This window comes from Manis javanica, chromosome X (genome assembly GCF_040802235.1).
Source record: "Manis javanica isolate MJ-LG chromosome X, MJ_LKY, whole genome shotgun sequence".
NCBI lineage: Eukaryota > Metazoa > Chordata > Mammalia > Pholidota > Manidae > Manis > Manis javanica.
In genome coordinates, this window is record NC_133174.1 from 122,212,284 (window position 1) to 122,228,031 (window position 15,748).

The 15,748-nt window shown below is 36.5% G+C and overlaps 1 non-coding gene across 1 annotated transcript; it reads left to right on the forward strand.

Moving 5' to 3' along the window:
• The first annotated feature begins 361 nt into the window (after nucleotides 1-361).
• On the forward strand, nucleotides 362-553 carry LOC118972169 (U2 spliceosomal RNA). The gene has a single exon (XR_005060999.1). It is a non-coding gene; the product is annotated as a U2 spliceosomal RNA (small nuclear RNA).
• Nucleotides 554-15,748: the final 15,195 nt, after the last annotated feature.

Consider the following 15,748-nt stretch of genomic DNA (forward strand, 5'->3'; position numbering starts at 1 on the left):
GAATATAGTGGATTTTATATATTGATTTTGAGACCTGTAATCTTGTAATCCTGCTTAACATATTTACTAGATCTAATAGGGTTTTTTTGGGCACATTCCTTGGTATTATATAGAAGATTATATCATCTGTGAATAGAAATAGTTGTACTTTTTCTTTTCCATTCTAGATGCCATTTTATTTCACTTTCTTCCCTAAATGCCCTGGCTGGAAGCTTCAGTAAAATATTGAATAAAAACAGAGAGGAAACATCCTTGTCTTGTTCCTGATCTTATGGGGAAAGTTTTCATTTTTTCATCATTAATTATGTTTGCTAGGGGTTTTTTTGTAATGCCCTTTATCGAATTAAGAAAGTTTCCTTCAATCACTTCTTGGACTCTTGGCTAAGATCAAGTGTAATATCTCTTCTTATCAGTTTAATATCTGATAATATCCTCTATCTGAGGACAATATGTTAAATGTATTTGGGGAGCAGGAAGATAGAATAGAAGCTTGCTCTATCCACTTCACTCATTGACTTGGTATTACAGTATCTCCAGGAATGGTGCACCCCTTTGGAAATAAAAATGAGGTTTACAAGAAAAAATGTGTTCTTTTCACTTCCCACTTTACCTTCAAGAGCTGTGCTTTGTTTCCGTAGGCAGCTTTCATGCTTCCTCCCCATGTAGGCTTCTTAGTTTAACATTTTAACTTTAGTTTTGGTAGCATCTCCTGCTTTTCATCACTAGGTTCAACCTATGGAGTGAGAATCCTGGTGATTGGTGAGAGGGCCAACCACTGGAAGTTGACAAGACCAATTACTTAAAAAAGAAAGTTCCTTCCTATTAATATTTTGTTGAGTGTTTTTATTACGAAAGGGTGTTCATTCTGTCAAATACATTATCTGTTTCTATCAAGATAATCATCTTGTGATTCTTTTCCTTTTTCTCTTGATATGGTATAAAACTTGATTGATTTTCATATGTTGAACCATTCTTTCATTCCTGGGATAAACCCTACTTAATATTGTTGTATAGCCCTTTATATACATTGCTGAATTTGGTTTTCTAGCATTATGTTGAAACTTTTTCCATCTATAGTTATAAGATTGATAGTTTTCATTGTCTACTTTGATACCAGGGTGATACTGACCTCAAAATGAATTAAAAGTGTTCCTTCCTCTTCTTTTTTTCACAGAATTTGTCAAAGATTGATGCTAATTCTTCTTTAAATGATTGATAAAATTCACCTGTAAAGACTTTGGGCCTGGGATTTCTTTGTGGTAAGACTGTTGATAACTAATTCAGTATTTTTACTTGTTGTAAGTCTGTCCAGATTTTCTCTTTCTTCTTGAGACAGACAGTTGTAGTAGTTTGTACTTTTCTCTGAATTTGTCCATTTCATCTAGGTTATATAAATTACTGGCATATATTGTTAAAAGTATTTCATTGTAATCTTTTACATTTATGTAATACTAATAATAGTACCACCCCTTTCATTCATGATTTTAGACATTCAAGCTTTCTTTTGTTTTGTTTGTACACTAAAGGTTTGTCAATTTTGTTGATATTTTCAAAGAACTTTTGGTTTCATTAATGTTTCTCTCTTGTTTATTTTATATTTCATTTATTTCTGTGTAATCTTTATTTTCTTTCCTCTTACTGCACATTTCATATACTATTCTTTTTCTATTTTCTTAAGAAAAAATGTTGTTGATTTGAGATCTTTTTTCCTGAGGCTTCTTAAAATATAACTGACATAAACATGGTGTAAATTTAAGATGTACATTGTGAGAAGAAATCCGATTGAAGATGGTGGAATAGGAAGGCAAGGCAGAAACCTGCCCCAAAAAGTCACATAAAAGAAGAAAATACAGTAAATACAACCAAACCTCAGAATGACCAGAAGATTGCAGAACAGACCACCTACACATGAGGAAAGAGAGAAGACGACCAAGGAAAGGGTAAAGTGACAAAGCTAAGATCCAGCAGGATCCAAGCCCTCCCCCATCCCAGCCTACAGACAGAAGAAAAAGGAACAGAATGGGGAGGGTGTAGGACCCTAGAAGCAATGTACACCTGGCCCTGGAGATCTGCTCCAGGAACATGAGCCCACATTACATTAGATTCTGATGATTTGTGGGGCTGGACACCAGGGACAAGCAGAACACACTGGGAGCCTGAGACTACAGCTAGTGTGGAAAGCAGGCATGCTCTGACAGTCCAGAGATCCAAAGTGGAGACAGCAGCTTGATAGATTTGCCAGGAGTGGGAGGGGTACCAAAGGGGCAAAGGTTTGATGGAACTCTCTCCTCAGGAGAAAGAGCAGGTGGAGGATACCTCTCCAGCCCTTACTCAGCCCAACAGATTTGGAACACTTGAGAACCCTGGATACTCCATCCCCCTTGCTGGCAGTGCATCCCCAAGGTCCTTCCTTGAGCATGCTGCCAGGAGCCAACCCATTTGGCCCAGCAGCAACATCAGACATGGCAGCCTAGCAGTCAGAGGGAGACTCTCCCAGCTTCTTTAGCTCCACTGTAACCCAATTGGGGAGGTGCCTGCAGGAGCCAGCCCCAAGAAATCCTTCCTCCCTGTGAGTGTCCAAACCTAGTGTTGCATGTCCAACCAGGGCAGAGCTGCACATCAGTCCACCCACCCTGTTAACCCTGAAACCTTGCCATTGCTGCAGGCAAGGCAGAGGGTGGCTCCACGTACAATGAACTTAACAAAGACTTCTGAGCTGATCACAAAGGCAGCAGCTAAAGCAAACTGCCCATCAAGGCTTAAAATACTACAGAAGCTACAAAGAAAAGTGGCACCACCCTCGACATGCTGAGGCCCCCACAAAATAGAACCTGGCACTAGAGAGTAAAGCATCATAAAGCTTCTTTATAAAGCTATTACTCTTTAGACCAGAAAGCATAGCAGAGACATCTAAGACAAAGGAAGAAACACAGAAACTCTGACAAAATGAGTAGGCAGAGGAATATGATCCAAAGAAAACTACAAGACAGAACCCCAGAAATAGGGCTAAATGAAACAGAGATTACCAATCTTCTTGACAAAGATTTCAAAATAAAAGTCTAAACATGCTCATGAATTTACAGAAAAGTATTCAAGATGTCAGGGAGGACTTCAACAGAGATAGAAGACATGAAAAAGAGCCACTCAGAGCTGAAGAATACAGTATCTAAAATGAAACACACAGTGGAAGGATTTAAAAGTAGATTAGAACATGTAGAGGAGATGATAAATGAAATGGAAATTAGTGACCAGGAAAACAAAGAAACTAAGGAACAGAGAGAAAAAAAGGATGTCAAGGAATGAGAGAATAAGAGAGCTATGTGACCAATCCAAACTAAATAATATTTGCATAATAGGGGTAGCAGAAGGAGAAGAGAAAGACAAAGAGAGACAAAGTTTCTTTAAGGAACTAAATGTTGAAAACTCCTCCAATCTGGGGAAGGAAATATACACTCAGGTCGTGGAAGCACAGAGCGCCCCTAACAAGAAGAACCTCAGGAAGAAAACACCAAGACATACACTAATTAAAACGGTAAAGATCAAGGATAAGGAGAGAGTGTTGAAAACAGCCAGAGAGGGAAAAAAGATTACTTATAATGAACCTTTGGTAACCACAAAACTAAAGCCTACAATAAATACATACACACAAAAATAAATAAATTAAAAAAAAAGAAATCCTATTACAACACTGTTACTAACTGTAATAATCCTATTACAACACTAAAGAAAAACAAGAGAAGAGTATAAAAGATGAAAAGAGCAACATAGAGGAGCTATAAAAAAACAGCCAGAAAACAATAAAATGGCAATAAGTACATACCTACCAATAATCACCTTAAATGTAAATGGACTGAATGCACCAATCAAAAAACATAAAGTGGAAGAATGGATAAGAAAACAAGACCCATCTGTATGCTGCCTACAAGAAACTTATTTCAGACCCAAAGACATACACAGACTAAAAGTGAAGGAACAGAAAAAGATATTCCATGCAAATAATAGGGAGAAAACAGCAGGAGTAGCAATACTTATATCAAACAAAATTGATTTCAAAACAAGAAAGTAACAAGACACAAAGAAGGACATTACATAATGATAAAAGGGTCAGTCCAAAATAAGCAACCATCATAAATATCTATGCACCCAACATAGGAGCACCTAAATATATAAAACAAATACTAACAGAATTAAACTGCAACACATTCATTTTAGAAGACTTTAATAACACACCACTCACATCAATAGACAAATCAACCCGAGAGAAAATAAATAAGGAAACAGAGGCACTGGATAATATACTATAATATATTAAATGGGCTTAGCAGATATCTATAGAAAGCCCTATCAAAAAGCAGCAGGATACACATTTTTCTCAAGTATACATGAAAAGTGCTCCATAATAGATCACATACTAGGCCACAAGAAGAGCCTCATTAAAATTTTAAAAATTGCACCTCAACAAACAAAAAGCAAATAAGGCAATTAAAAAATGGGCAGAGGAGCTGAACAGACACTTCTCCAAAGAAGAAATTTAGATAGCCAACAGGCACATGAAAAGATGCTCCACATGGCTAATCATCAGAGAAATGAAAATTAAAATCACAATGAGATATCACCTCACACCAGTTAGGATGGTCAACATCCAAAAGACAAACAACAACAAATGTTGGCAAGGATGTGGAGAAAGGGGAACCTCCTACACTGCTGGTGGGAATGTAAACTAGTTCAGCCATTGTGAAAAACAGTATGGAGGTTCCTTAAAAATGAAAAATAGAAATACCATTTGACCCAGGAATTCCACTCCTAGGAATTTACCCTAAGAATGCAACAGCCCAGTTTGAAAAAGACATATGCACTCCTATGTTTATCGCAGCACTATTTACAATAGCCAAGAAATGGAAGCAACCTAAGCGTCCATCAGTAGATGAATGGGTAAAGAAGATGTGGTACATATACACAATGTAATATTATTCAGCCATGAGAAGAAAACAAATCCTACCATTTGCAGCAACATGGATGGAGCTAGAGGGTATTATGCTCAGTGAAATAAGCCAGGCAGAGAAAGACAAGTACCAAATGATTTCACTTATCTGTGAAGTATAAGAACAAAGCAAAAACTGAAGGAACAAAACAGCAGCAGACTCACAGAACCCAAGAATGGACTAACAGTTGCCAAGGGGAAAGGGACTGGGTAAGGTGGGTGGGAAGGGAGGGATAAGGGGGAAAACGGGGCATTACGATTAGCACACATAATGTAAGGTGGGGGTCACGGGGAAGGCAGTATAGCACAGAGAAGACAAGTAATGATTCTATAGCATCTTACTACACTGATGGACAGTGACTGTAATGGGGTACATGGGGGGTACTTTATTATGGGGGGAGTCTAGTAACCATAATGTTGTTCAAGTAATTGTACATTAATGACATCAAAAGAAAAAAATTATAAAAAATTGGAATTCTATCAAACAGCTTCTCAGACCGCAATAGTATGAAATTAGAAATAAATTACACAATGAAAACAAAAAGACCTACAAACACATAGAAGCTAAGCAACATTCTTCTAAATAATCAAGGAATCAGTGAATAAATTAAAACAGAAATCAAGCAATACATGGAGACAATGAAAACAAAAAGACAACAACCCAATACCTGTGGGAGGTGGCAAAGGCAGTTCTAAGAGGAAAGTACCAAGCAATACAGGCTTACCTCAAGAAACAAGAACAATCCCAAGTAAAGTCTAAACTCACAATTAAAGAAACTAGAAAAAGAATAATAAATGAGGCCCAAAGTCCACAGAAGGAGGAACATAATGATCAGAGCAGAAATAAATAAATTAGAGAAGAATGAAACAAAAGAAAAAATCAATGAAACCAGGTATTGGTTCTTTGAGAAAATAAACAAAACAGATAAACCCATAGTCAGAATTATCAAGACAAGAAGGAGAATGTACACATATAAACAGAAATAAAAAAGGAATAATCACAATGGATATCACAGAATTATAAAGAATTTTTAGAGAATACTATGAAAATTATATGCCAATTTAAATTGGAAAACCTAGAGGAAATGGACAACTTCCTCAAAAAATACAACCTTCCAAGATTGACCCAGGAAGAAACAGAAAATCTGAACAGAACAAGTACCAAAAATGAAATGGAATTGGTAATCAAAAAACTCCCAAACAACAAAACACCAAGTCCAGATGACTTCACAGCCAAATTCTACCAAACATTTAAAGAAGAGCTAATATCCATCCTTCTTAAATTATTCCAAAAAGTAGAAGAGGTGGGAACATTTCTAAACTCATTCTATGAGGCCAGCATCACTCTAGTACCAAAACCAGACAAAGACACCACAAAAAAAGAAAATTACAAACCAATATGCTTGATGAACATAAATCTAAAAATCTTCAAAAAATATTTTCAAACCAAATCCAAAAATACATCGAAAATATCATCCATCATGACCAAGTAGGATTTATTCCAGGAATGGAAGGATGATACAATATTCATAAATCAATATCACACACAACATTAACAAAAAGAAGGATAAAAAGCACATGATCATCTCAATTGATGCTGAGAAATATTTGAAAAAGTTCAACATCCATTTATGATAAAAATTCTCAACAACATACATATAGAAGGTATGTACCTCAACATAATAAAGGCCATGTCACTCAACATAATAAAGGCCATATGCTATGAATCCACAGCCAACTTCATACTTAATAGTGAAAAGCTGAAAGCTTTTCCTTTAAGACCAGGTACAACACAAGGATGCCCACTCTCCCCACTTTTATTCAACATAGTGTTGGAGGTCCTAGCTATGACAGTCAGACAACACAAAAAGATAAAATGCATCCAAACTGGTAAGAAAGAAGTTAAATGGTCACTATTTGAAGATACATGATATTGTACATAGAAAACCCTAAACAATCCAGAAAAGAACTAATAACTGAATTCAGCAAAGTTTCAGGATACAAAATTAATATACAGAAATTTGCTGCATTCCTACATACTAACAAGGAAGTAGCAACAAGAGAAATCATGAAAACAACTCCATTTACAATGACATCAAAAAGAATAAAATTATCTAGGAATAAACCTAACCAATGAGGTTAAAGACCTGTACCCTGAAATCTACAAGACACTCATGAGAAAAATTAAAGACACCAATAAATAGAAATCTATCCCATGCTCATGTGTAGGAAGAATTAATATTGTCAAAATGGCCATCCTGCCCAAAGCAATTTACAGATTCAATGCAATCCCTATCAAAGTACCAACTACATTTTTCAATGAACTAGAAAAAATAGTTCTAAAGTTCATATGGAACCACAAAAGACCCTGAATAGCCAAAGCAATCCTGAGAAAGAACAAAGCTGGGGGGATTATGCTCCTTGATTTCCAGCTCTATTACAAAGCTACAGTAATCAAAACAGTTTGGTATTGTCACAAAAACAGGCCCATAGATCAGTAGAATTGAACAGAAAGCCCAGATATAAATCCATGCATAGATGGTCAATTAATATATGATAAAGGAGCCATGAATATACAACGGGGAGAAGTCAGCCTCTTCAACAACTGGTGTTGTCAAAACTGGACAGCTACATGTAGGAGAATGAAACTGGGTTATTCTATAACTCCATACACAAAAGTAAACTCAAAGTGCATCAAAGCCCTGAATGTAAGTCATGAAACCATAAAACTCATAGAAGAAAGTATAGGCAAAAATCTCTTGAATATAAACATGAGAAATTTTTTCCTGGACACATCTCCTTGGGTAAGGGAAACAAAATAAAAAATGAACAAGTGGGACTGCATCAAAATAACAAGCTTCTGTACAGCAAAGAACACCATCAGCAGAACAAAAAATCAACCTATAGTATGGGAGAATATATTTGTAAATGACTCATGTGATAATGGGTTAACATCCAAAATATATAAAGAACTCATACACCTCAATACCCAAAAAGCAAATAACCCAATAAAAAAATGGTCAGAGCACCTGAACAGACACTTCTCCAAAGAAGAAAGACCAATGGCCACCAGACACATGAAAAGATGCTCCACATCACTGATGATCGGGGAAATGCAAATTAAAACCACAATGAGATTTCACCTCACAGTACTCAAAATGGCCACTATTCAAAAGGCAATAAACAACAAATGATGGTGAAGATACAGAGAAATGGGAACCCGCCTACACTGTTTGTTTGAATGTCAACTGGTGCAACCACTGTGGAAAACAGTATGGAGGTTCTTCCAAAAACTAAAAATAGAAATACCCTTTGACCCAGGAATTTCACTCCTAGGAGTTTACCTGAAGAAAACAAAATCCCTGATTCAAAAAGATATATGCACCCCTATGTTTATTGCCACATTATTTGCAGTAACTAAGATATGGAAGCAGCCCAAGTACCCATCAATGGATGAATGGATAAAGAAGAGGTGGTAGGTATACACAATGGAACATTATTGAGCCATAAAAATGAAAAGAAATCTGCCATTTGTAACAACATGGATTGGTCTAGAGTGCAGTATTCTCATTCTCAGGCAGAGAAAGGCAAATACTTCACTCATTTGTGGAGTATAAAAACTAAGTAAAACAGAAGGAACAAAACAGCAGTAGACTCATAGACATTGAGAAGTGACTAGTGGTTACCCAGGGGGAAGATTTGGGGCAGGTGGAGCAGGGGAGGGAGAGGGACCAAAAGGGGTACAATAACTTGCAATCACAATATAAGTTGATCACGACCACTGTGATTTACATTTGAAACCAACATAAGATTGCACATTAACAAAACATTAATAAAAAATTATGAAAATAAAAAAGAAAGTATACATCTCTATTTAGCATATGTAAAAATGAAAAAAACTGTATTCTTAGCCTTTAGGTTATTTTAGTCACCTTTTAAATCCACAGAGAGCTGTTGCTGGTCATGCCATTGCAGAAGACCTGCGTAAGGGGGAGTCAATTCTACCATGTGGAGAGGCCTTATGGAGAGAGCAGTTCCCAGCACTGAGGGCCTGTAGAACATTGGAATTTCTGCTCCCTCAGCTACCATGTGGGTGAACATCTCAGCCAGTCTGCTGGTGTAGGTGGGAGGTTTCCCACAGAGTCTTACTTGCTCATGTCAGTGCTTTTCACTCCTTCAGGATCTAGATAAAGCAAAGAGCTAACACTAGGGCCAGCGTTCATTCAATGTTGTTCTACAAATTAAACAAAAAATTTCAATGCAATGAGCATTGGAAATCATTTTGTTACAAGTAAAACTATTCAGCACGCAAAAAAATATGTACACTGTGATTATGTGTTACTTGTATATATTGTGAAATGTTTACCACAATAAAGTTAATTAACATATCCTTCACGTCACATAATTATCATTTTGTTGTTGTTAACTTTTAATACAGTCAGCAAGTGATTAGATAGAGATTTTCTTAAAGGTTTTGAAGCCATAAGTCTCTTGGCATTTACAGAGGGGTGCAGTGTGTGTAATGGGGCACTTCTTATATGTTCTGTCAGGCAGGTGACAACACATCTTTAGCTCAGAGCTTCAAGGTCAGCCAGAGGTATGATATTAGGGCTTCTCAAGTCTTTCTTGTGCATGGACACAGTCCTGCACATGTACATGAATTTCTGAAATTCCAGGAATATATTAGAGATTTTAAAATCTCTCTATGGACACCTTGTTTCCTACTATTTTCTTTCAAGATTTTGGATAGCTTCTTGTTTGTCCAAACTGATATAATCACCTTTAGGTGGCTGTAATGTTAAACAATTGCTACTGACTGTTTTCAACAAGTGTACCAGATATAGGGATATTCACAAAGAAGGAGTTCTGAGTTAAGTCAAATAAGGAAAATCCCTGTGAGTAGAGCTTTCCAGACAGCTGCAAGACAGGCCAAATTGTGACATTTCCCCTAGAATGAGACTTTCAGGGAGACCCAAACCCTTTCTGTATCTCTCCAGTGAGACTAGGCTGTTGGTTCTCACAGCTCCATGATTGCGAGGCTGTTGATTTTCAAGACTACCACGGAATTAGAGAAAAGGAAATGGAACTAGGGTAAGTTAAAATGCCACAAACCTTACTGTTCTTATTGATATTCTGTTATCTTCCTTCAATAAATTCTCCTCAGATAATAATAAGCCTTTGGTTAATTTCCTAAGCTCTGAAAAACTTGTTTTTGACTATTTTTTTTTTTTTGCCAGTATTCTTTTACAGAGGAGTGGATTGTCAGAGGTCCTTAACCCACAATTCCAGATGTGGCTCAGTCACTGGTTTTTAAACTTTGCCTATTGAAATTTTCCTTTTAAAATGAAATTTAATGTAGAAAAACACATACCAATTTGCTCTGCTTGAAACAGGAAGGCTAACAGCTCATTCTCTTTCTGTGTGGTAACTCCTAAAATGAAAACTAGTCCTCACTTCATGATGGAATTTGAGGACCTACAGCTTCCAGTCTGCATGTAAGAAGCTTGTAAATTATCGTCCTCATCCTCCCAACAAGAAAAAAAACTAAACAGACTAAAAATCCACAACTCTTCTTAGAGTCATCATAAAGTTCAGGTCACATGGCAAACCAATGCCTTAAAATTAGAGTATTAGGCAAATACAGATTTATAACTTAATGGAGCAGAAACCTCAGTGGGAACTAATACCAGGGCAAGCAAACTTAGCTGTAATTAATGAATTGATGGAAACTCAGTGTGGACAAGTTTGACATTTAGAAATCTAGCACAGTCCAGTTTTGCAGGAGAGGGGTGCACATTTTTGTGATTTTTACATCTAGGAGCCTTGCAAGGTACTCACTACAAATATCTGAGAAAAATTCCCTTGTGTTTCTGGCTAAAGGAAAAGAAAAGCAGCCATTTAAAAATACTCCAAAAACAAGCAGGTGCACAATACATCCCCAGCCCTCTCAAAGCCCAACAAGTTGGGCACTATCCGAAGAACTAGATGCATCCCCCTCACTGATGGCTCAACCATGAGGTGCTTCCCTGCACACCACTGCCAGGATGCCAGCCCTCTCAGCTTACCAGACCAGACTTGCTGCCTGGAAGGCAGAGGGAGGCTTTCCCATATTCCTTGGCTCTGTCTCAGGCCAATTAGAGTGGCACCTATAGGAGCCAGCTCCAAGCCCTCCCTCCTCATGAGTGGCCAAGCCCATGAGGTGTACATCACAGCCACCAGGGGGCACCTGCAATACTCGCTGCCACCACTGCACACCTGCATACTCTGATGTCCTGCAATATGCGACCATCATCCACCTGCACAATTTGCTGCAGCACAACTCACCAGGAACCTGCACCAGACACTAGGGACTGCTCTGCCCCCACCATTAGCCCAGCAGCACCACCATCTCTGCAGGACAGGCAGAGAGCAACACCACCCAAAGTGATCCCAGCAGAAGCCACTATTCTGATTACAAAGGGCTGGCTGAGGCAAACTGCCGGCATCAGTGGACTGAGACAGACCACTGCTGGCAGAAAGACAAAAAGGTGGTCAGGCCCATTATCCCCCAACAGCAACTGAGGCTGACCACAAAGGAGAACCAGGCACTGGAGAATAAAGAGTCTTGAGTTTCTGGGCACCACAGGATGCCTTCTTCATAAATCCATTATTCTCTAGACCAGGAAGCATAGCAGATTCATCTAATACAAAGGAAGAAACACAAAACCCTGGCAAAATGAGGAGGCAGAGGAATATGTCCCAAACAAAACTACATGGTAGACACCAGAAAGAGGGCTAAATAAAAGAGAGATCACCAATCTCTTGATGAAGATTTCAAAGTAACAGTCATAAATATGCTCACTGATCTGCAGGATCTCAGAGAAGGCTTCAACAAAGAGACAGAAGAGCTGAAAGAGAGCCACTCACAGCTGAAGAATATAGTAAGTGAAATGGAATATACAATGGAGGGAATGAATAATACGTTGCTTCACGTTGAGGAGAAAATCAATGAGATGGAAATTAGAGACCAGGAACATTACAAAGCCAAGCAACAGAGAGAAGAAAGTATTTCTAGGAATGATCAAAGAGCTGTGTGACTACACCAAATGAAACAATATTTGCGTAATAGGGGTACCAGAAGGAAAAGAAAGAGAGAAAGGTATAGAAACTCTCTTTAAGGAAATGATAGTTGAAAACTTCCCCAATCTAGGAAAGGAAATAGACACTCAGGTCATTGAAGTACAGAGAGCCCCTAAACAAAAGGAACCTCAAGAAGACAACACCAAGACATACAATAATTAAAATGGCAAAGATCAATGAAAAGGAGAGAGTATTAAAAGCAGTCAGAGAGAGGAAAAAGAATACTTATAAAGGAAACCCCATCAGGCTATCAGTAGACTTCTCAGCAGAAACTTTACAAGCCAGAAGGGAGAGGCATGAAATACTTACTGTATTGAAAGACAAAGACCTTCAACCAAGAATCCTCTACCTGGTAAGATTATCATTTAAATTAGACACAGGGATTAAACAATTTCCAGATAAACAAAAGTTAAAGGAATTCACCATGACTAAGCCAGCCTTACAGGATTGTTTTTAAAGAGACTGCTATTGATGGAAATGTCCCTAAGGCTAAATAGCTTTTACCAGCAAAAATAACCCACAGTAAAGGTAAGAGACCAATGAGTTACCAAGCATGTATGGAATTAAAACAAATCAAAAGAAGCAAACTCAACTATACACAAGGTATACACAAAAAATGCAGATAATGACATCTAATACATGAAGTGTGGAGGAGGAAGAAGAAGGGGGAATAAGTACCTTTAGATTGTGTTTGGAATACAGCAATCAACAACTTAATAGAGACTGTTATATAATAAGAAAGCTATCCTTGAACCTTTGGTAACCACAAAAACTCAAACCTACAGTAGATACACAAAAAAATTTTTAAGAGAAATCTAATCAGAATACTAAAGAAAACCATCAAATAACAAGACAATAGTATGAGAGGAAGAAAGGAACAGAGAGGAGCTATAAAAACAACCAGAAGGCAATTAATAAAATAGCAAGAAGTACATACTTATTAATAATTACCTTAAATGAAAAGGGACTGAATGCACCAATCAAAAGACATGGAGTGGCAGAATGGATAAAGAAACAAGAGCCATCTATATGCTGCCTACAAGAGAATTATTTCAGACCCAAAGAAATATACAGACTAAAAGTGAAGGGATGAAAAATATATTTCATTCAAATAATAGGGAATGTCTCTATGGAAACCCCAAATCAACAGGAGGCACAAAAACAGGACATCAGAGGACGTTTTGGCCTCTGACACCTACAGGTCCAGTAAACAGTTAATATGGCCTAACATCTCAGGAGATAAACATAAGAACTCACACTAAAGACCCATTTACCTTAGTTCCTTTATCCAGTACATCATATCCAGCTTTCAACAAAGAAACACTAGGTGTACTAAAAGACAAAAAATACAAGTGGAAGAAACAAAGCAAGCATCAGAATTAGATTCAAATATGGCAGAGATGTTGAAAGTATCAGACAGGAAATTTAAAACAACTATGATTAATAAGTACTCTAATGGGAAAAGCAAACAACATGTGAGAATAGATGGGTAATGTAAGAAGAGTGATGGAAACTCTTAGAAGTCAAAGGAAATGCTAGAAATAAAAAATGCTATATCAGAAATAAAGAATATCTTCAATTGGTTCATCAATAGGATAGACATGGCCAAGGAAAAAATCAATGAGCTTAAAGAAATGATAATAGAAACATCCAAAACTGAAATTTAAAGAAAGAAAAAGACATAACAGATTATCCAGAAGTGTAGGACAATTACAAAACATGTAATATATGTTTAATGGGGAAAAACAGAAGAAGAGTCAAAGGAATGAAGTAATTCATTGAAGGAATAAAGCTAAGGATTTTTCCAAATTAATGTTAGACACTAAATCACACATCCAGGAGGCTCAGAGAACACCAAATACGATAAAGACCAAAAAACAGCAACTAGACATATCATATTTACTCTCAGAATATCAAAGACAAAATCGTGAAAGAAGCCAGAGAAACAGTGGGAAAACCCCCTTACTATAGAGGAGACAGGATAAAATTATATTGGATTTCTTTTCAGAGACCATACAAGCCAGAAGAGAGTCCAGTAAAACATTTAAAGTATTGAAAGAAAAAAAAACCTCCTAGAATTCAACAAAATTATCCTTCAAAAGTTAAGAAAAATAAATACTCAGAAAAACGAAAATTGAGGGAATTTTTTGCCAGTATACCTGCCTTGTAAGAAATGTTAAAACAAATTTTTCAGAAAGGACTATGATATACATCAGAAATTTGAATCTACATGAAGAAAGGAAGGGTGCTATGGAAGAAATAAGTAAAAATAACAGTATTGTTTAATTTTCTTCTTATTTGATCTAAGAGATAACAATTTGTTCAAAATAATTACAGCAATAATATATTCACTGTTTGTAGCTTATAGTAAGTGAAAGAGATGGGAAGAAGAAATCAGGACTAATTTGTTATATAGTACCTGCACTCTCTGTGAAGTGATATAGCATTATTTAAAGGAGGACATGGATTAGTTGTACAATGTATACTGCAAACTCAGAGACAACCATTAATTTTTTTAAAAAAGAATTATATTTGATGTGCCAAGAAATAAGGAAAAGTAGAATAATATCAAAAGCTCAATTAAAAGCAGAAAAACAGTGAAAGACAAAGAAGAAAAAAGACCAAAAAAGAAAATAAAGAACAGAAAATAGTAGCATATATGATAGATATTAATCCAAGTATGTCAATAATTATTTTAAACAAAAATTGTTTATATGTACCAATTCAAAGACAAAATTGTCAGAGTGGATAAAAAACAAGATTCAACTTTATATTGTGTACTAAAACCCACTATGTTTTTTTCCAGTTTTATTGAGATATTAGTAACATATAACATATGCAAATTTAAGGTATCAATGTGATAATTTCATGCATGTATAAGTTGCACAATGATAACCACAATAAGATTAGTTAGTACCTCTATCCCCTGACATTATTACCATTTGTTTGTGTATGTGATGATAGCATTTAAAGTTTATTTTCTTAACTCTAAAGTCTTTAATACAGTATAGTTAATTATAGTCACCATTCTTTACATTATCCCTAGAACTTATTCATCATATATCTGGGAGTTAGTATCCTTTGACCAACATCTTATTTCCCCCACACTCCCACCACAGGCAACCACCATTTTCCTACTTCCGTAAGTTCATGTTAGATGCCTACTTTAAATGTAGAGACACAGATAGGTTAAAAGTAGAGTAGCAGAGAAACATAAACCATGCAAATACTAATCAAAAGAAAGCTAGAGTAACTATATTCATTTCAGACAAAGCAGACTTCAAACCAAGAAAAATCTATATTAATTTCATACAAAGCAGACTTCAGGACAGGGAAAGAGAAGGTCATTACATAATGATAAAAATTGTCAATTCCTCAGGAAGATATAACAATCTTTAATGTGTATGTGCCTAGCAACAGAGCATCAAAATACATGAGGCAAAGGTGTACTGAATTACAAAGAGAAATAGATGAATCCACTATTACAGTTGGAGACCCCTCTATCAGTGACTGAGAGATCCAGCATACAGAAGGTCAATAAGGACACAGTTTAACTCAACAAGAACACCAATCACCAGATACAATTGACATCTATATAATATTTCACACAGCAACAACAGAATACACATTCTTCTCAAGCTCCCTGGG